This window comes from Taeniopygia guttata, chromosome 10 (assembly GCF_048771995.1).
Source record: "Taeniopygia guttata chromosome 10, bTaeGut7.mat, whole genome shotgun sequence".
Taxonomy (NCBI): domain Eukaryota; kingdom Metazoa; phylum Chordata; class Aves; order Passeriformes; family Estrildidae; genus Taeniopygia; species Taeniopygia guttata.
Genome location: NC_133035.1, coordinates 11,895,053 through 11,917,118, shown reverse-complemented (window position 1 = coordinate 11,917,118; position 22,066 = coordinate 11,895,053). Strand labels below are relative to the sequence as shown.

The window sequence follows — 22,066 nt, the reverse complement described above, 5'->3', positions numbered from 1 at the left end:
GTCCAGGCAAACAGGTGGATGGTAGTCCTTCATGGACTATAAAGCAATAAATCCATTTTAAACCAGCTTTCACACTCAAAAAAACCCCAGATGGGTATGATCCTTTTTCTGCCCCACACCCCTCTTGGTTCTTATCCAAATGATGTCTTGTGGCCCCATTAGCCTACACATACCCATCAGCCTCCTGTTTTTTAAGAAATACAAGACCCAGCAAGACTCAAGAGTCTGCTGAACACAAAATAATCCTTCTGTGCCTCCAAACACCCAATTACACTGCACCAGCATTAACACATGGACAGGCAACATGGTTTATTATCCAAAAATAGAGGCAAACAATTACCACAATCCAGGGTTTCCCACCAATACTTTTTCCCACTTAAAATTTTTACGGTGTGTATTGTGTTCTGCATGCCACTGAAACAAACAGCATTTTACTATTTTACTCAAAAAAATGTTTGTATGCTTGGTGTATTTTGAAACTCTGTGTAACCAGACTGCCCAGCTATTTGTTTAGTTGCATAAGAGATCTCATGCTGCTAAACCCTCCAGAGTTATCTTGCCCCCACCCTACTGCTCAGAAGAGACTTCCAAAATAAAATAAATCATTGATCCACTGTCAGGAAAACTGCCTTCCCAGTATTATCCAGTCCCAGAGTATTCTCTGTAGGACTGTTTCCTACAGATAGTAGGGATGACCCTGAGGCATTTTATGGATCCATACACTTTAAATTTTACACACAGCCTTTGGCACTGACATCCTTCTTATCAAAGATATAGGATCCCATGCCCATTGGAATTCCCACCAGACTGACAGTAACGAAATTGTGTGGAAAAAATTAGATTCTCATGCTGCAGAAATTTTAAGATATGTGCAGTTGATGCTTAAATTGCACAAATTAAAAATATATACTTTGCACAAGAAAACTACCCAGTAAGAACATTAAGGTTGCAAATCGAAGTACTCACAATTTCAGAGATGTCAGAATTAGGATTTCTTGGCACATGGTTTATCCACTTTCTGCATATCCCTTCAATAAGATATAACCCCTGGAGGGCTGACTTCAGCTCAGCCCAGAGTGTGCCTGAAATTGGTTCTGGTTTTAGCTGCTAAATACACCAAAGCTGTCCCTATGCAACATGTGCAAATTATAAGTTAAGGAAATGCCTACAACTTAACCAAATGTTCATAGATTAGAAATGACAAGAAAAATATCCCTGAGTCAAGAGCCAGCCAATCCTTCCCCACCAAATTTCAGATCCTTGCTTCAAAGCACTGAGATATTTTACCTTTTCAAGGTTCTCCCCCCTTTTTTTTTTTTTTTTTTTGCCAATGTATTGTTCTGTGCATCTATTCTCAGTTTGGATTAAATTTTTCTAAAGAGTTTAGGGAGTTACTTAACACAGCAAATTCCCTCTGAATTTTGTTCAAAAGGGTTCAAGTCTAGGAAAGCAATGCCAATCAAACCAGGGGCTTGTTACACAATCTTCACAGTAAGAGACACCAGCAGCTCCGCCTGTAATATTTTTGCCACTTACAATTAATAGTCTGGAAAAAGACATCTTGAGAAAGTAAAATAAGTGGCACAAAGAGGAGGAGGGTTTCCAAGCAACTGCTTCATTTTCATTTTAAGCCCATGCTGCAGGAGCGTTAGCAGCAACTTAAGGGGCTAGTCTCATCCCCAGCCTGCAGGAGAGTGAGGAAACTAGGTTAGAAACAGTAATTTCTTGCCTATAACCTCAGATTAACATACAACAGGAGGGATCAAAAGGAACAGGATTTTAAATTATTGTGCCCACAGTTAATTTCTAGATGCAGTACATCCCGCAGTCAGCAAATGTATTTGTACGGCCAAGTTACATTCCCACTGTTTTTTGCAAATCCTCTGCTCCCTAGATCTTAAAATAATAGGGAAGAGAATTATAAAGCAAAAGCAAGCATAAGTGTTGCCTTTTCTTAGCAAGCACCTCCTGAAGTGCTCCCTTCCCAGCCCTGCTCCCACTGGTGCTGGCTCAGCATGCCAACCTCATACTGCCCAAGCTGCACTCGCTCAGTCACCACTTACTGTTTCTTCACCTTTTTGCTAAACTGCACCTTGGAATTATCACAAGCCCAGTCCCATAATTCAAAATCAGGCACCTAAAGAAGTCCTCTGATTTTTCAGGAGCTGCTGTGCATTGTCAGCAGAACAGGAGGACTTGCAGGCGCCCTGAATGCCCTGGAAATCAGGACACTTTAGGCTGTGCTCCTGCTCTCAGCTTTTTCAGTTTTTTCCTCCACCCAGTGGCCATTAACAGAAACAAATCACCTCATAAAATACACTGTGCTACCACTATATTCCCTGAAATACTCTATTAGCATGGCAGTAGTCTATTGTTCTCTGGACTGCTACTTACAGAACATCACTGTGTTCCCCTGTTATGGCTTCAAGTAGAGAATTCCACCATGGAAAATATTAGTATGACATGTAGGTGACAGAAAGAGAGAAAACCACACTGTTTTTGGGGATGGACACAGGACCAGGTGAAAATATTTTATCCCCACAAGGTCTAGTAATATAGATACAGTCAAAACCAGTAGTTGCTGCCATTGACAGAAGCGGGGAAAAAATCAAAATTAATTCAAAACTATTGCCATGATCTAAGGCACAGAAATCTGCATTCATTCATATAAATCAAGCAGCTGATGAAATCTCCTGACCAGTTTCCTGCTGGTACTGCAAAAACACAGATTTCTTGACAGCTGTCTGCCCCACCTGAGCAGATGTGATGAGCTGCAGATCTGGGCTCCAGAACAGAGCTCCTGCAGGACACACAGGAGGGAGGAGCCCTCTTTGGTCTGGCTACAGACTGCCATCAACCCCTTTGGTAATTATAGTCTAATTTTGGATTTTAAGATTCAGCCAGAGAATTGAAAAATGCTGTGCTTCTGTAGATGATGAGAGCACGATACCTGAGCCAGCTGGCAAAAATGTGAAGTTGCATTTATGTTTCATTACTAATAGCTACTGAATTGACTCTGTAATTGAACCTTAAAGGGTATTTGCGAGACATATTCCATACAGTATACTAAAAAGCAGTTTTGCTAGCCATTAGCAGGGCTGCACAGAAATGCAAACACATATATGCAGATTTACCTGCATGTTTACAAACACTGACACCCCTACACTTATATGCTGGATACACATCTCCAGGAGGATTCAGGACTAGAGAAGGAGTGGCCAGGTTACATAATGTACAGCTTAAGACAAAAAATACCAGGCAGACTGGTACAAAAGTACAGTATACTACCACTTGCTGATTGAAAAGTACAATTTTAATTATTTTAAATTGATTCAAGGTTTGGTCTGCATCTATTTGACCGTGTCACTGGTGCAAGGCCACTGATGTGGTGAGCTGCTCCTATTTGCACACCAGGTGCTTGCTCTTCAGAGTCAGCCCCTTATTCCACTTTTTGACCAAAGAGGATGTTTCAGCTAGGCACTCAAGCACACCACACAAGTGCCCACTTTGCTCAGCACCATGAGGCAGCCCATTTCCACAGCTTGCAGCACTGCTCACTGCTGCCAGGACCTTTGAAGGTTCCATTTGCTCAAGGCTCTCTTGTTGGAAACCCCACTGCTACAGAGCATGAAGAGCAAATAAGGGTTGGAAATACAATACCACAGATTAAACCTCTCTCTGTTTGAAAGAATGATTGAGACTTGCCAGAGTATTTGCCCAGCTCTGCCCATAAAGATTTAGACTTGTTTGCTATTTCTCCCTCACCTTGAGTCTGTAGTTTATGGCCAGCAGGGATGTAGGAAGGGTGGGGGTAACCCAGGACCTCCGTGGTCCTCAGAGTGCTTTAAGGCATCATAAAAGGGATCAGGGACAGAGCTCTTAGCCATGACCCCTCTCTGCAAACAAAGCAGGAATTACTGAGCAATAGTGTCATTCACAGTATTTTCCCCTTGAAAGTCCCTCTGCAAGAGCCACCACACTTGGGCAGCAGCAGGCAGCTGTGTGTCCTCCAAGCAAGGGAGCAGGGCCAGGGGCTCACACGGCTCCATGGCTGACCTGGCACTCCCCACTGCCCCGGGGGGCTGCAGACCTGCCACAAAGCTCCATGAATTATGTTGATTGAGCAATTTTCAGTATTTCTCTGGCTGACAGCAGCAGTGGTGCTCTGTCTGCCAGCTCTTGGCTAGACAAAGCAGATTTAGTGTCCCCCATCTGGTAGTTGAACTCTGTGTGCAATCTGCAGGCAGCCACAGCCAGCACTCAAACTGGGACCTCGTGGGACCCTGGCAGGGCTGGTACCAGGTAGGGCATCACAAGGGGTGCTGTGGCAAACCCGTCTCTCTGGGAAGCAACTCTGCACCTGAGAGGAGCAGCAGTGGTGACAGAAATATAACCCTAAAATGTAGCTAGCCAGCATCGCAAAAAAAGAGTTTTAATAGCTATGCAGATTAGAAAAAGCCACAGATCTGGCAGTGCTTCTGTTTACACTTAATAGTAAATGCTGGTTACTAGTAATATCTTGTTTAAAATACAAGGCTATTTAAGAGGCAGCTATTGATAGTTTACTGTGCTAAGATGAAGGCATTATTGCCAGAATTTTGCATTTAAATAAGCCATCATGCCCTATAAAAATCACAGCTATTGCCTCTAGGCTGTTGCTTTGAATCTGGCTCAAATCAGTAATGACCAAAAGCAGTCACTGTGCAAGGATGCTCGGTGACATGAACACCCTGAGCTCACAGGTACAGCCTCTCTGGAGCTTGAACACCTTGCCACAGGGCTGAGGCCCATCTCCATGGCTGCCCTCAGAGCAGTTGTGTCATTCCAACACCTCAGCACCCAGGACACACCGGTTAGCCTGATGTCACCCTCACACCATATGCTTGAGTCTGAGATTACCTGGAACTGGTTTCTTCAAACAAGTCCCACTTCTCCCCTCAGCTTCCCCAAGGGTCAGTTTGTTCTGTTCACCCTCCTCCACTGTACTTCATTCATGGCATGTCCCAGCTGGGCACTGCAGGAGAGCCACACCAGCACCAGCAGCTGCCACCTGCCCATGTCCTGCCAGCGGGGTCTCTCCAGGACCCATCTTCACTCCTCCTTACAGTTAGGACTGGATGCTATCCTGACATGGAAGCAAATTAACCTAAATTTGGACCCCTTCTCCAACAAAACCACTGTAAAATTCTGAACCTGAAGTACCTCAGAAAGCTGCCTCCCTGTTCCCACACTTCACCCCAGTGTTTTGCAGTAGGAGTGCATTTTGTTTTCAATCTGTGCAATAAACTGTGAATCCCTATAACATTGGCCAAGCAAAACCACTGTAGCAGGGCTCTTCCCTAATCATCCAAAGGCAGCCTGAACCCCCATGGATGTTTCTGCCCCTGCATTGCAACTCTGGCCTCCTCAGGCTCAGTGCATGGTGCAGTTTTCCCTGTCTATGTTCTTGGGGCAGTGAGATGTGCAGGTTCCCTACACGAGGGAGCTCCCTGCCTGCTGCTCATCCTTTATCATTGCTCCATTCAGACCTTCTCAGAGAGCACGTTACCTGCAGGTACTCATAAAGAACACCTGATCTCATTTCACCCCTATTTCAGATTTTCCAATTAATTTCAATTAATTCATGATTTTTCTTAAACTTATCACATATTCTACTTGGATACACTATCAGATCAACACAATAGGTATGGTTATAGAGCAGTGTGCTGTCCTCCCTGATCAGAACAGGGATGAGCACAGCCAAGGCCAGGCAGCACTGGAAGACAGGGCTGAGGGCTTACACACAGCAGCAGCAGCCTCTGGAATCCTCTGACCTGTCCAGTGAAATCCTCTTGCATCGTCAGGGGTTCCTTCAGAATCAGTGACAGCCTGGAGTTTAAACACACCCATAAAAGCAAACCATTGGCAGCCTGGGTCTCCCAGTGACTGGATTCTCACCATCCAGGGGCTCAGTTACATGTCCAAACACTTGCTGTCACCTCCTTAACTCTTCCCCACGCTAAGTTTAAAGCGGTGGGTGATTCTTATGACATTTGCACACGTGTGCACATGCATTGCAGAGAACACCACTTAATTTTCTGTTCTTCTGGCTGAGAGCAGCTCTTCCCTTACCTACAAGAAGGCACATTTCAGAGGCCAAGGTCTGCAGGAGCTGGAAAGGGACCCCTGCTGCCAGGCAGCTGGGCTGTGCTGTGGCTGTGCCAGCACGCTGGGACCAGGCCATCGTTAGTGCAGCCAGAGCACAGGCTCTGCAAATCCATCATGCCACTTCATTCCCTGGGAGGGACCAGCAGCTCAGCCTGCACTGGAGCAAACCCATCAGACAGGCAGGCAGAGAAGGAGGCAGCACTAGATCTTCCACCTCGTCTTATCCCTAATTAGCTGGAGGATGATGGCTGCCCTGTCTCTGCTGGTGCTCTTCAGGATTTAAATAGATGCTGTCTGCCTGCCATGCCTGCATGGTTTTAGGTCAGCAATAATTGCAGGTATGAAAAATATCCCAAGGAATATCTGTGTGAGATTCATAATAACAGCAAAAAATTAAAACCAAAATGGCAAGTGTTCCAGTATTCTACTGTAAGCACTTGTTCCTTAATGTGAAACAATCAAACATTTAAAATATGCAGGGACACACATACACAATTTGTATGTATAAACATACATTATTTAGATCAGCCGAATTCTCAAGAGCTGCAAATAGTCCATGAATTATTCTGTAATTTATCCTTCCCCCATCTGAGAATATGCTTCCACTAAAAGACTTTTTTTCAATTAGAATTCATTATGTTAGCATCCCAACCAGGCAGCCAAAAGAACACAGAGGGGCCGCCAGGTATGACCCACGGGCTTTGTGTGTCAGTGTGCTCCCAGACATCATTTTCTCCATCAGTCCCTCAAGGCATGAGCAGGAAGCAGGCTCTGAGCCAGCTGAGCATTTCTGTGCACACACCCCTCCCAGGCAGCGCCTTTTCAGCAGGCACCTCAAACACTGCTGCAGATGGAGAGCAGCAGGAGCCTCCTGGGCACACCCCGCTGGCCTGATCCAAAATCAGGGAGTAACTGGGATCCACTGCTCCTCACTGCTGTGAGACTTGGGGACAACAAATGGCTTTCACTTCTCTAAATTTGCATGTTAAGCCACCACTCAGAACTGATTTTAAATGTAAAGTTCCTGCTGCACATAAACAACCAAATTTCCTTAGCCCTGTCAGTCACACAGTGATGGTTTCCTTCTGCATCTTGGCTGCCCAGGACTGGATCCTGCACAACACCACACGGGTGTGGCTTGGAACACCACAACTATCTGTATTTGTTCTTAATATCTGTATTTATTCTTGAGGTAGTCGATTTTCTGCTCCTTTCACTTTTGCTCTTAACCTAGAGCTTCTGGAGGCTTCTCTTAATATTTTTTTTTTTAATAATTTGGTTTTCCTCTTGTCCGTGATGCATAAAAATCTTATGAAGGAACTAAATAAATTATAGAGGAGGAAAAATACTTTTATATTAAAAAGTTAATAATTTGTCTATCCTAAAAAAACTGAACCCAAACCTATGAAAACTCATGCAATTATAGCTGCAAAAGAAGATGTAAGAAGAAATGTCAAGCCAGGTTGGTCCAGGTCCAATATCCTGCTTTTTGCACTAACACCTGTTGAATCCAAATGCTTAGAAAAAAATTTTTCTAAAAATTAAATGCCTCTGACTTGCTGAGCCATGTATCACTTTCCTGTCCTTGAAATCCCCAAGGAGTTGTCTAGGGAAAAAAAGGGGGAGGGGAAGAGCAACAGCAGACTTAGTATTATTTTTAAATATAACCAAAAAATCTCCAAGTAGAAATCTGGGAATATTCAAAGCTTCCCAGACCTTTGTACAACATTTTAAAACCCAAAGGGAAAAGCAAAACAAAAAGGAGTGGTAGAAGCTAATTTTAAAGTTTCTTTAACAGGTCACCTTTGAAATGAAGTCACAGATTTCCTCGACATAATATGGTCTGAAAACACATTATTATGGAATTGATGGTTTCTTTTCAAACCAGCAGTGCCAGAAATTAAATTAGGGCTGTCCTGTAAAATACTGTTGAAGTATCCAGTCCAAAGTCTTGTTTTTTTGTAAAAAATTATGAACAAAATAAAAACTCCTATTCCAAATAGAAGGGGTTCTACCCTTTGGCATAAAATGCAGCTATTGCTCTTAATCCTGCAGAGACCCTTCCTATCAGCACACATCAAGTGGTACCACAGTCCCCTGCGTGGCGTTTTTGGCTACTACTTTTTGCAAGTACCCCGATGCATTTTGTAGCAGAAGCCCCACAAAGATACATTAAAAAAGCAATTTGAAGGGTTCACCCAGAAATATTGTTCTTAATTTCATATTTAAAGCTTCAGTTGAGGATTTGGTTAGATTTTCAGGTTCATTTAAAGAAATAAATTCAGTCATTACACTGAAAGTAGCTTCAAAATCTTGCTGAATGGTTTGCACTAGAACAATCTTACTGCTTTTGCACTCTTACAAACTTACTGCTTGTGTTTGCCCACAGACTGACAAGGCCATTTGGCCCAGTTTCCACACTGGAACAAAATCCAAACTGTTCAACCCCACACAGCTCAACTCCTGTGTCTGTACCACTTACAAAGAAAAGACACCTTTTTGGTGCCCTGGTGCACCTGCCCACCCATGAGCCGATTTTCAGCCTTACATCAGATCATTACTCTACTCCTATGCATCATGACAAACATTTCTAAACCAAATCAACTACTGTATTTGAAAGTTATGTGGAAGGGTTTTGGGGTTGTTTTTGTTTTAGCTCTGGCAATCAAAGTCAGTGAGTGTACAACTTGCATCATCAGACTACTGGGTGAGAACTTGAATGACATACAGAAAACAATGCCTTGCATGGTCCCAAACCATCATCTCCCACAATTTATAGGATAAACCAGCCAGCCAGACGGTGAAGGGGTTCTGTATGCAAACCCTGAATTTTCCATTTGTTCCCTGCATAATTTCTTTTGTTCCACATTCCTTTGCTGCTTTCTGAGCAAAGCTGCCTGACAGGATAAAGGTAGCTCAGATCCCAACAAGGACTAGGACCCAAACTGTGAACAGAAAACCCATCAATTATAAGCACCCCTAGAAATTATTTTTCTATTTATTTCTTTACTCTTTATGAGATTAGACATGGAATCATCTTCAAAAGAGAGGTAGTGCAGAATCCTCCCCTCCCAAAAAATAAAGAAAGAACTTCAGCTCACAGCCTGAACATCTCCCTTTTATTGTGTTCTGCTGCTCCCTGAGATGGCCAGCAATGCCCAGCTGATCACATCTGATCTGTATAAAACACCACCTTTCCCTGACACTGTTTTGTCTGAGGGGAGCTCTCTAAATTAATTCCACAGGCACAGAGCTCTGACAGTTCTTTTTTGATCTTCTCTGCTGCTTCTCAACTCTTTCAGGGATGCTTAAACCCAGTCAGAACAGTTCAGAATGAATGGCAACTCTTCTGATAACAGTGTCCCTATTGCTGTGGGCACTGCATTCCCCTTACACAACAGCCACAGGTAAATCAGGACACCACACTGTCAAAATTAGGAGCACTGCAAGTATTTTTTTTCCCCCCACTTATTTTCTATCTAGCTCTGGAAGACGTTGTGTGCCACTAAGCCAAATCTCTGCAGCCTATTCCTAAGCAGGAGTGCAGAGCTGCAGGGCGAGAGACAGAGCCCTGGCTGCCAAAAGCACCCAGCACCCACAGCCCCTTTGGGGCAGGAGAGGTGGCAGCACAAAGGTGACAGAGCCCTTCCCGTGCCAGGGTGCCATTGCTGTTCACAGCACTAATACAGAAAACATTTAAAAAAAAAAAAAAAAAACAAAACAAAAAAAAAAACACAACTTTGCCCCTTTGCCATTGTTGTGTCTATGTATTTTCTCTCTCTAACCTGAAAAAGCTCTTAAATTTTCAAGAAAATGTCTCATCCATTGAAATTAGCATATAGCCATATTTCAGATATTCAAAATTAAAATAGCTGCTGCATCCAGGTAATCCTGGCCACATCACCAAATATTTCTCAGTGCATTAGACCCATCCCCTGTGGGAAAGGCATGAAATAGATTTTCCTGTTCTCACTTGGTTCGGGATTGGGTTTTGTCTCATTTCAGACCCCCTTGAGGATTCATTAGGTTTTGGGTGGGATGCACACAGTGCTTAAAAGCAAAGCATTTTCCTGCTAAGGCTAATAGCCAGCATTTCTAAACTTGGGCCAGCCAGATCACAGTGGGCGATTACAGAAAATCCATGACATGCTAGAGCAGGAGCTGAAGAAGTTCAGTTTAGCTGAATTTCACACCATGTCAGAGTCCTATTTGCAGCTTAGAAAATGAATTTAATAAAGCTTTTCTGCTGTAACATGGAGTGTCAGCTAGCAGATTCTCTGACACCTGCTGCTCTTTGAGTCTGATACCATATTGCAGCATAATGTGGTCTAAAATTAGACTTCACACAACACACCAGGTTTCAATCTTTCAGAAAATAATTCTGTTCAGCACCTTTCATTCTCTAACAGGGCTTTGGGACATGTCCTTTCTTTCATGCCCCCTCCTGGATTAGCACTTGGAACTTTTTTTAGCAAAGGTTTGAACCATTTGTTAAAAAGAAAAATAAAAACAAACCAAAACTGAAATAGTTTAATTTTCACTTGATTGCAAACTATACCATGAAGAAATATACTTGCCAACTTATACAGTTGCTTCCTACCTGCACCCCCACAGACCAGAGATAGCATAAAGCTGGAAGGCTTTCAACTTTGGGTGCAGAGAATTATTGTCTGAGAAGGGAAAATATTCCAAGTTGAAATGACAGACGGGTGTTTGAATATCTATTTCAAGACTGAGAAGCAACCACAGGAAGAAGCCAATGACAGCTCCACAGGATAACACAATTTTTCTGTATAAATTTCTCTCATTACTAAAGAAAAGAATTAACCTGAACTATTTCTTTCTCTAATCAAGATACATTTTTGTATCTTCTTGTATAATTGTATTTAAATGCAATTAAGTGGTAGTTAATTTTTTTATAGAGAACTGACTGCAATTAATGCTACCGTTTATTCTAAATACTAATTAGATTTTTTGCAAGTGTGCCTAGCCTTTAAATGCTAAGTTGGCTGCAAAACCTAGAGCTCAGCTAAAATCACATAGGAAGCTTCTTTCACAAGACAAATGCCTGTCTTGTCTTTCCCAGCTACCTGCAAAATCTTTAAGACAATGTGGAGCTTATGTACACAGCATGAATAACATTTCACTGCCAAGAAATCTAGCACTGATTGTGTGCTCCAACAGAGACATCAGTATTTTTCAAAGAATTTTTAAGAGGCAAAAATAACATTTAAAAAACCTGAGCATTAAGGTGTAGACCTTAAAATGTATGGTTTACTGTGGCAGAAAAGATACAGCATTTCACTGCTAAGAAATGACTCTGAGATATCCAATAGAATTAGTGACCTTGTTCTCATCCTGGGAATTACAATCGATCTACCTTTTGTATCAAAATTAAATTGCTTCCCAAGTTGGAATGCAACATCCTGTGTGAGCTTGCAAATGAGCTGGAGTGAGAAAGTAAACAGATCACAAACACTTAACTTTACAAATATAAATAGCATGCAGATTGAAGCAAATAAGATGTCCAATGGGGGGGAAAAAAAATCTAACTTCCCCCATTTCAACGGAATGTCCAGAATATTGTTTTGTACAGGACACCACCCATAGGAGTAAAACTAAATCTGACTGACTGTCTTGGCCAATTCATAAAACCTTCTTTCAGCAAAGGTGTTTGAGAAGTGAACCTCCCTCGGGGGCAGCAGCAGGAGGAGGGAAGGGCTGCACTCGGACCCTGCAGAGCGCCTGGAACAGCACCGGGAGCTGTGGCCCTCCCACCTGTGCCCCAGAGCAGTGCCACTGCCTGACAAAGCCAACCAAAGGTCTCAAATCAAAACACACTCCTCAAACTATCATCTCCTCACCCCTCTCAGTAAATATATTTTTGTCAGATGTTGCTGTTTCCATTCAAAACGTGGGTGAAGCCTGAAATTTTCTTCAGCACCAATATGTGCTGTAATGCCTGCAAACTACTAACCTCTTCCTGAAAAATTACATGGGGCTGAGCAGAAGCTGACGAGAAAGGAGAGCATAAAGCATCTACACATCTCATTTTGGTTAAACTAGCTTGACATCTTCTTCAAAATGCAATCTACATACTGAAACAAAGGACCATTCTAATGGGTACAATAACAGCTCCTCCCATCAATCTCCATTTACACCCATCCATATGGAGAAAAAACTTGATAATCTCAACAGAGAGAAGCTTCTCCAAGCATCCTTGGAGTATTTTCAGGCTATTCAGCCTATGAAATTTACATCTATGAACATACCCATACCATTTTAGAGATAATATTCATTAGGCTCATCAAAACTATTCTGTCTCATTTCTATGTTGGAGGTACAAATGCTTATTTACAGCTCAATTAACCTTAAAAAAAAAAAATCCAACAACTTTAAATTGCTGTGACCTGCCTGTCTCAGAGGTATTCTGCAAGTACTGAAAATGCTAGTGCCAAAGCCTTTCAGAAATACCAATAATCCAGAATCTGTGTGTTTGGTAACCTGGGCTGTAGCCAAGCCAGAGTCAGTCCTCCTTCCTACTTTGCATGACCTTTTGTTCCCCCAATGTATCTCTCTATAAACCAAGGGTATGACTAACCAGGCATGTAGGTGGCTTGTGAGAATTGTTCATTAATAAAAACTTATATTTGCAAAATAATGAACACTTTCAGTACTCTGTAAATCTTCAGATTCATATAAATGGGGCTATTTTAAACTCTATACATAAAAATTCTAAGATAAGATGGTCTAAGAAAGGCATATGAAACATCTTGTCATTTGGGACAGGTTTGGGGCCAGGAGAGGAGAACCTGGCTGCACTAATTCCTGAAGTTTGGGCAGTAGCTCATTAGTGTTGGTTTATGGCCATCCAAAGATGAGAGACTCGCTCATAAATTATTTATCTTTTATTTTAATGCTATTTCATGAAAACCATCTATTACATTCTGCTTGCTTATGGTGCTAGTTTGCATTTTAATCTCTTTTAATAATTTCGAACACTGTGATTAAGAGAGAAGTAAATTAAGAGGGTAGACCAGGACAGGCACAGTCCTGTCATACATACCCTTAACTGATCCCAGGCTGGAATTGTGCTAATGTACCAAGTATCTCCAGAGCAGTAAGAAAAATCTCACTGTCCTGAGGCACCAAATATTTGCACTCACCTCCCTCTCCCAGCCTGCAGCTCAGGCTGTGCTGGGTGATTCCCTGGGACACACAGGGGGGTGCAGGAGGAGCTGGGTGCAGCCAACTGCAGCCAACGCAAAAGGCTGCACAGCATTCCTGCAGGAAGGCACAGGAGAGACGGAATACGAGGGGGTGGTGAGGAGAGGAAATTGTGAAAGCTATTCAGAGGCATTGCCAGTGCGGAATATTTTTATATCCCTCCCAACTTTGAAACAAGTGATATATTACTTCATGTATGTTCAATGTTCCCAGACCCAGAAGGACCTGAAAGCCCTGAAAGAGTGAAACCTGCCTGGAGCATTAGGCAACAGGAGTGAAATCTTGCCCAAAAAATGCAGCAGAATGTCTTCAAAGCAAGCCCACAGCAGTGGCCTCCAGGACAGGCTTCATCCACACAAACTCTTTCAGCTGTGGCAAAGAGGGAACCAGAGGCACTGCCCCAGAGGGACTTGTGGGGTTAAACTGGCCACTTTCCTATGTCTGATAGATCATCACAAGTCGTCATATTCACATGGCCTCTGTGCAACACAACAACTCTTTCCAACATTAAAAACAAGAATTCACCTACCTGAAAGCTATCACATGCAAACTCCAACCCCAGTTTAGCCCTGGTTTGGCCCATTTCCTGCTTCAATATTCTGGTTGGATTCACAAGCAATGGGCAAACTCCAGTCTAACTCCCATGCACGCAGCGTGGACGAATGCTGTTCTGCTACCTGAGTAGCAGATGAGAAGGGCTGCTGGTAATTCCAGGTGATAAAACCACACAGGCTGGAGAAGCTGGACACAGAAAATAGCTTTAACTGCAGACCCTGTGCTGTACAAAGAGACAATAAATGGACCATTAGGGGCTTACAACATCATAAGAAAGCTTTTTCATTTTAAATTTTGATGGGCATATAGTTCGGTACCCATTGTTGATCCAGGACTAACTTAAATGAAATCTTTTTTCAGAAACTGGATGAAGGTGTGGTTATTGAAAGAAACAGAGATTGTGTCACAAAGGTTCTGTACCAGTACAACAGGGTAGGATAAAGCTGCAATTGGTTTTCCAAAAGAATGCTTTAACTGTTACCATTGCTACTAACACAGCATGCAACCAGTTCCCATGGCATAAGGATGACTTAAGCCAATAATAACTTTCTTCTCTGCTTGGGAGTATACCAGGTCACAGTCAGGTCCATGGTAGAGTGAGAAAACATTGGCATTACTAAGCACCTCAGAGCAGAACTGAGCATTTCAGACTCTGCATTCCAGGCCAGAATGAGCTACTAGTTCAACAGGGGCAGCTGAAGGACTGCAGTAAAACTGAGCAAAACCTTGGTGGTTTGCCATGATGATTCCCATCAGAGGTCTCTGTGGGCTGCCCAGCCTGAGGGATGCTCTAGGAATGAAACACACACCCAGGAGGGCTCTGACCACACTCCCAGGCTCCCTACAGGAGACAGAACTGTGTGTCCATCATTAGAACAAATGGCAAAACCTGAACAAGTCACACACAGCTTTTCCAAAAATTACTCCTGTCTAACTGTGGCATATGTAGTCTCAGATTTGCCTATTCCATCAAATATGAACAGAAGCAATGGGAGCTCAAAGCTTCCATCCACCCAGAGGTATGATGTATGACAGGCAATAGATCTGTGACATACCAAACAGTTTCTTACTGGATCCACGGCAAGTTTTCCCTCACTCAGTGTTGCTAGGAAGTTAATCAAGATGTAGTCTAAAAAAAAGTCAATTTTTTTGTTAGTTCACAGTTATTGGCTAAAATGCGTTTTCAGTAACCTGGCTATTTGCCTGGTCCGTGATTTTTTTTTTTCTGAGATTCAGTCTATCAGGCTGTAATGAAGCCAAGATTCAGAAGAGATGTCCTCCTGTTTTAGCAGAGGAGGAGGAACTCACTTCCCTGCCCCCCCTTGCCGTAACTCCCAATTACCTCAACTTGCAGAAGGTTGATCCAGATGGTGAACACAAGACTGCAGGCAAGCATGCCTCAAATGAATTCTCAGTGTGGAAGGGTGGAATAAGCCATATGTTTTCACAAATTAGGGGTGACTCTCCAACGCCTGAATGATGAAGCAGATCCAAGAGTAAGTTATGCATGATCCTCCCCGATGAGTGAAGAGAAATGTTTTATTCAGTGCCTCATGCTGTGAGCTATATTTATACCAAATGTATCTTTGTACCCTTTAAAATATTATCTATTAGGAGATACTGCAACACAGGACTACGTACAGCACCACTTAAAACCAAACAGCCGCAGGAGGGCTGTAAGTGGCCTTGACACCATCCAGCTGTGAAGTTACTTGTCCAGGTAACCCAGGCTAAGGCCCTTAAAATCCAGCCAGCAAACCGCCTTTAAGAAAGCTTTTTCCTTCTGAGCACAAGCTACAAAGCCTATGAAACCACCTGACCAGACAAACACACAACCAGCACCTTGCTTTCTTTGTTATGGTAACTAGCCAATAGCACAATGGCTTGAGACGTCTATTTTTTTAAATCCCCACCTTCTGGATTCCTTGGACTGTTACCTCGTTTCTTTTGCTTAAAACCTCTTTAAGAGAGAAAATTATACATCAAACTAAAATTAACATTTTTCTAATCTCAGAATCTTTGCAGGGACTTTACAAGCCTCCAGCACCAGGGAAGGCTGCTCAGGCAGAGCAGGAGAAGGGAGGTAACCCTTTGCTTGCCCCCTGCTCCTGGGAGCAGCATCCAGAGGGAGCACAACTGCACGGGGGAGAACCCACCCACCTCCTCGGGGACCGCCCTGCTGCCTCCAGAGGCCACTTGCAGCAGAGATGCAGCCCAACAGTGCTTTTTCAGCAAGACTGTATTTCAGATGGAAAGAGAATAATAGCAAAAACAAAAGCAAAGATCATTCTGACTGAAAATCCATAGCTTCTCTTAAAGATAATAATGACAATTGCATTTGTTGACCAAGTAACAGAGTTAAAACCCATAGGCAAGGTCATCAGCTAAGATGAATCGCCACAGCATCATTAACTTTACCCTTCCATGCTTGATCTCACCTATTGTGCTCTCAAAATGGCCATGATCTTTTTTCTACTTTTATTGTGCAAAAACGCCAACCATTTTTAAAAGTACATTTGCTGCACAGCTTACATTTCAGTTATTTTACACCTCACTCTAATTCATTCCTCAGCCTAATCTGTATCTAAACACATGCAGCAATGCAGTCTACCAGCATCCCACTTATGAAATCCATGAAGCTAAGAGGCCATAGGAATATTTTTGAAGCCATCACCTGACCTTTTAATCAGTTGTTACCTTCTGTAACTGAATTTCTCAAAGCTCAGCTGCTCTGAATTCTTGCCCGTCTCATGTAATGAGCAGATGTGGCAAAGTAAGGATTTGAAACATGATGAAAGTTATGATGACAGGTCTTTCTCTGCCAGATTTTTATGTTTTTACAGCCTAACACTGAACTGCAACACTTTTTTTTTTTAATTCAGCTTCTGACAAGAACATATAAAAAGCATATCAAAGGCAACAATAAATTCACAATAAAATAGTTCTCTCGATTCAAACAGATCTGCACTTTACAGGACCGTGCAGATCACACTCTGTTTGAATTTACTCATAAATATCAACCCCAGCCTCTCACGGTGCCCTGCACGTCCCTTCTCCCACCTAAAAATAACCCCATGAGTTGCTTGGTGAGGGAAATCGAGATGATGATAAGGAGCAATGTTTAAGTGACAGAAGAAGGCCCCAGCCGAGCCCAGCTGAAGACAACGAGGAGAGGAAAGCAGCGCTGTGCCTCCCCTGGGCACCCGGCAATTGGCGCAGCGCCGCGCCGGGCCTGCTGCTGCTGCTGAGGTGGTACCGCTCTCCGCCATTGCCACAAATGTCTCCACTGGGAGGAGGGAAGTGGGAGGATTTACCAAGCAGCAAATCCTCAATTTCCCTCCCCCCGTTCCCAGCGATTCCTGCTGAAGTGAGCTCTGGCAGCAGAGCAGGGCAGCCCCAGCAGGTTTACGCCCCTGTCCCAGTAGAGCCAGACCAGGGCAGCGTGGCTGTGGCGACCACATCAGCATCAACCATTACTTTGCCAGGCTCATCCTGAGCTAGTGAGGAACTTCAAGTGTCCTACAAGGCCTCTGGCTCAAAGCTGAGTCATCTTTGATGCCTTGAGAAGCTACTTGGAACAGAGGCTAGACAAAGTAAAGAAATAAAGTCGATATTTATTAAAGAGGCCTTCAAAGGATAAACCTTGAGCAGTACAAGAGTCTGGCTGAAGACACACCCAAGATGGACAATAGGTCACACATTTTCACACTTTTGTAAGTTTTGGTCCATTTACACATTGGAGTTAATTATCCAATTACAGCTTCAGGTAATGAAGTCCCATCCTCCCAGCTTGCTCCCCACAATTCGCTGTTGTTTGCACTTTCTTGGACCCAAAGCTGCTATGAGGACCTTGGTTCTCAGGCTGGAAAAGGATTGTTTTGCCTGACTAAGCTGTGAAGAGAACTTGCTAACACTCTTTCAGAGTTATATACTAATGCAGTACAGAATCTGAAAAATATGAGAGCTAAAACTTAAGGCATCAGCTTGGTTGGTATCCTTTCCAATACTTTTAAGCATGACCTTTATAAATGTGACCTTGTATCCCTTTGGCTTTTAACTCAGGACAATTTGAAAAACATTTATGAAATTAAAATTCCAAGTTCTCTCTTTCCAAAAAAATAAAAGTCTAAATGTTTCATCTTTATGTCAACATCTTTAAGTGTTGTTGCAGATCTAAAACTTTGCTCAAAATATTTTGATGATAATAAGACAGAACTAGTAAGAGTGAAATAAAACATGGTGATAACATCTCTCTGGATCTAAAATTAAAAAACAAAAAGGTTAAAAATCAGAGTTTCCATCTCTGGACCAACCAATTCTGCTGACATCTGACAGATCCCTCTAAAACAGTCTCATCACTTCAAGGCTGGTCCATATATGAAGTGGGTTGATCACCCTGTGCAGCTCTTCACAGACTGACAAAAACTTGCTAAACCAGTGAGCCAAACCAAAAGTAATCCAAAATAAAATTAAGTTTGGCAGGATGCTGAGACCAAGGCAAGATATTTCACCACTTTGGCCAGGTTTGAGAGCAGTGCTGTCCCCACACAACTGCTGCCCCATGAGGGGTATGACAGATAACTCCCGAGTGCCTGCTTTGCAAAACACTCCAGAAACCTTCTAAATATATTGTAGACATATAGGGACTAACAATAAGGCCCACAAAGCTTAAAACACGTCACTATCCCTAGGACTACTTCCTCTAGAAGTGAAATGTATTATTAGTGGGATAGAAGGGGAAATGGTCTGTATTGTCTCAGCAATACCTGGTTCATTAAGGGAAAAATCTGCCTACTGCCTGAATATTTTCCTGACTAACCCAACATATGGTTCATTATTATTGTGCATTACGATAGCCCCCAAGGAGCCCAGCTCTATCAGGGCCTCACTGCTAAGCACTTGTACAAACACAGGAAAGGAGCCCCTCCTCTGAAGAGCTTGCTGTCTAAACAGAGGAGAGAGACAAAGGCTGCAACGCTGTGCGGAGGTTTGCAAAACTCATCTGGCATTCAGAGGGTTCTTTCCTCCAGTTGGTTTTGCTTTTTGATGAAAAGAGGATTTTAGTTTCCAAGAGACAAAGGAAAATGAAAAGAGGGACATAAAAAAGGCTGAGAACAGCAAGGTTAATGAGAAGAAACTGATATGAATAAGTACATACAATTTTTACGTTTCCAAAAGGAAGGGGAGCATCTTTCCACCATGTGTGCAGCAGAGAAAACAAAGAGTAATGGGTTCATACTGCAGAAAAAACATTAGATATTATAGAAATAAGTTTTATGGACATAAGGATGGGGAAACTCAGGGACAGGCTGCTGAGAAAGCTGGAGTGACACCAACACTGGATGGCTTCAAAAGCATATTGAACCTTCATCAGGCCTGACTTAGTAACTCTGGCTGGAGCTGGAGGCTGAGCTCCTTGCCCTTGCAACTGCTCTCCCATTCTTCTGGTTCCAGAAGTGTCACCTCTGTCTCAGTTTTGAGTGGGATCACTGCTCTTCCACAATGCCTGGAGGTACAAAATGAGCATGATTAAGCTCACTCAGAAGTGAAACTGCCTCTATCCCCATGTTCCCACTCATTTTTGTAATGATACGTCTCTAGGGTTCTCACTGAAGAGGGACCACAGACACAATAGAATATGCCCAGAAGAGGGAAAAAACCCACAGTTTTTCCAGCTTGATGTAAAAAGTCAAGCGGTTACTAAAGTCCAAATTGAATTTCCTGGGAAATTCCAAAGATGCCACAAGTCCACATTAGATCATGCAGCTCAGAAGCATGGGAGACAGCTCTACAAGGGATGGGCAGGCAGAAGGACACGGGATGACACGTTAGGCAGGGCTGATGTCCCACACAATCCCTTTCACTCGTGAAGGGACCCTTTCTACCTCTTCAGTCAGGACAAAGTGAGCACATGAGATAACCAGAGCTAGAAACACAGAGTTTATGTGTGGGGGGAGAAAAAAATAAATACTGCTGAGCCTCCAAGTGTTCCCCTTACCTTGTGAAGCAGCAGTGATATCTAATAGCAGGAGAGAGCCCATCTGATACCTCCTGTTCTCTGCTTCCACTGCACGAGATAATTTTTCCTTTCCTCCAGGAAAAAGATGTGGGATGCCTTCTCCCTGATTCCCATTCTAGATGATCAAAAAAATTCCCACCCTGCCAACTCCCTCTGCTCTCCCTTGTTGAAGGGGACAGCCCAAGTGACTCAGACAAAAATGTGAAGCACTATCCACTTATCCACCACTCCCCACAATCACAAACAAAAGCAAATTTAAGTAAGGTCCTAAAGGGTGTGGAAGATGATGCACTGCTTGCATTTTGGGCTTGCAAAGGATAATGTCATGTTTCTGTACTGCTATTGACTTTCCCACAGGAGAGTCACATCCTTCAGATGTGCTTCTCTGAAATATCTTTATTTTCCTGCAATGGTCTATTTTGACAATGTGTTCTCACCTCCTTTCAAAACCTGTTGAGAAAAACACCACTATCCTGAATGAGGAAAGGGTCACATGAAGCCTCTTCTAGTCTTTAGTGTGAGTCTTCCCACAGTCAAGACCAGCCTCCTGCAGAAATAGCAGAAGTTAAGAGCCCTCTATATATGCCTTCAGCATCACAGATGCTATTGCTCACAAAGCAGCACTTGGAAGAAGTGAAGTGCTCCAGAAACCCTTATCTTTATGACCTGCCTCCAGCAGGGAAACCAGCTCATTATTGTTTTCCTAAAATATTATTATATTAAAGCACAATAATATTATCCCATTGTTTCTACTGCAAGACCTTTGGTCTCACTTCAGAAGTTTTTTGTTGGAACAACCACGCACCTAGAAAAAGGCAGTCTACATTTTACTGGATACAGGTTAATTTCAGAATTGCAGAGCTCTAGTGGTGCAGGTGCTTCTGCAGACTGAAGGATGTGGCCACAAAGACCATCCTCTCTAACACACCCAGCTCTGCCCTTTCCACCACCTCCCCACCCCCACCAGAGTAATTAGCCTCAGCGTTTAAGGAGAAATGGAAAAAACCCAAAACAAAACAAACATAGAAAATCAACAGACTAAAGCTTGTAACCTGAAATCCTTATTCTGTACATTTTTCCTTCACTGGTTCATCTGCCTGTAGGGAATTCAGTCAGTTACATTGCTAGCTTAAAAACCCTGAAGCTGTCCTTGAAATGAATGGCTCCATTCATTTAAGTGGGAGTGTGTTCTGGTTTTATTACCTGAACCCGTATTTCTACCACAGAATCACAAGGCAAGTAAGTAAAACAACCTGCTCTCAACTGTGGCTGCCTGGTTATGTCTTCCTATTACATTCATTTCTGTTATTTTTCCAGGATTAGTTCAGTGCACTAGAAAAGGATAGTATCTCCCACCTCTCCATGAAAACAGTTTTTAAATATCTTCTGAATGATTTAGTGCCACTCAGCCCATCGAATTTCTGTCTCACCAATTAAAAAGAAGACCAAGAGAATTAATTTATAAACCAAGAGGGGAAAAAAAAAAGCCTTCTAAAATAACCATTAGCAAAGCTCACTCAATGCAACATTAGCCTTCCCTTCATCTTCAATGGACTTTACATCAGATCCAAACTGCTGGCATTTCTTTCAAATAAGATAGAGCTGTTAAACAGCAACCCAGAAAAACCCCAAGAGCATTCACACAGCTGAGTGCTGCTTTCCCCAGCCTTTTCATCATTATTTTGTGAGGTTTTCAGGAGTGCGTCTCCAGGGATGCCCCTTCCCAAAATCACTCCACAAGGCACTACCTCTCAGGTGTGTCCAGGACTGCACCCAGCCTTCAGCCCTGCTGCTCAAGCACCACCTGAACCCCCAGCCCACAGGGCTCCCCTGTGCCAGCTGCCTGTGCCAGGGCAGGGCTGGGCATGGGCACCCCCAGTGCCCCCACTCAGCACCCCTGGGTGTGCTGCCAGTCCCTCCAACACGCAGAAATAATCACACTCACAGTGGTGACCCGATAGGCAAACAGATCTTGATCATTACCCAGCTCTGAAACAGATAAACACACCTTTTGGACTAGATCATTATCTAACTGCCTTTTTCTAAAGGGAGCTGGGCAATTATTTTTAAACCCTGCTATGAGGAATAATAGTTGACTTCACAGGGCTGGCTGGGAAT

General features: G+C 43.1%; 1 long non-coding RNA gene across 5 annotated transcripts in view; it reads right to left on the bottom strand.

Annotated features, from left to right (window-relative positions):
* LOC121470549 (uncharacterized) overlaps positions 1 to 17,881 on the bottom strand; it is a 35,363-nt gene extending 17,482 nt beyond the window's left edge. Inside the window, exons 1-4 of one of the 5 annotated variants that reach the window (XR_012057534.1) lie at positions 15,272 to 17,881; positions 14,985 to 15,058; positions 13,904 to 14,152; positions 13,314 to 13,431 (exon numbers count right to left, since the gene is read on the bottom strand). This is a non-coding gene — a long non-coding RNA (uncharacterized lncRNA). The remainder of the gene's footprint in view (positions 1 to 13,313; positions 13,432 to 13,903; positions 14,153 to 14,984; positions 15,059 to 15,271) is intronic. The other 4 variants (XR_012057535.1, XR_012057537.1, XR_005981581.2 and 1 more) reach the window with 4 other exon arrangements.
* Between the last annotated feature and the right edge of the window lie 4,185 nt (positions 17,882 to 22,066).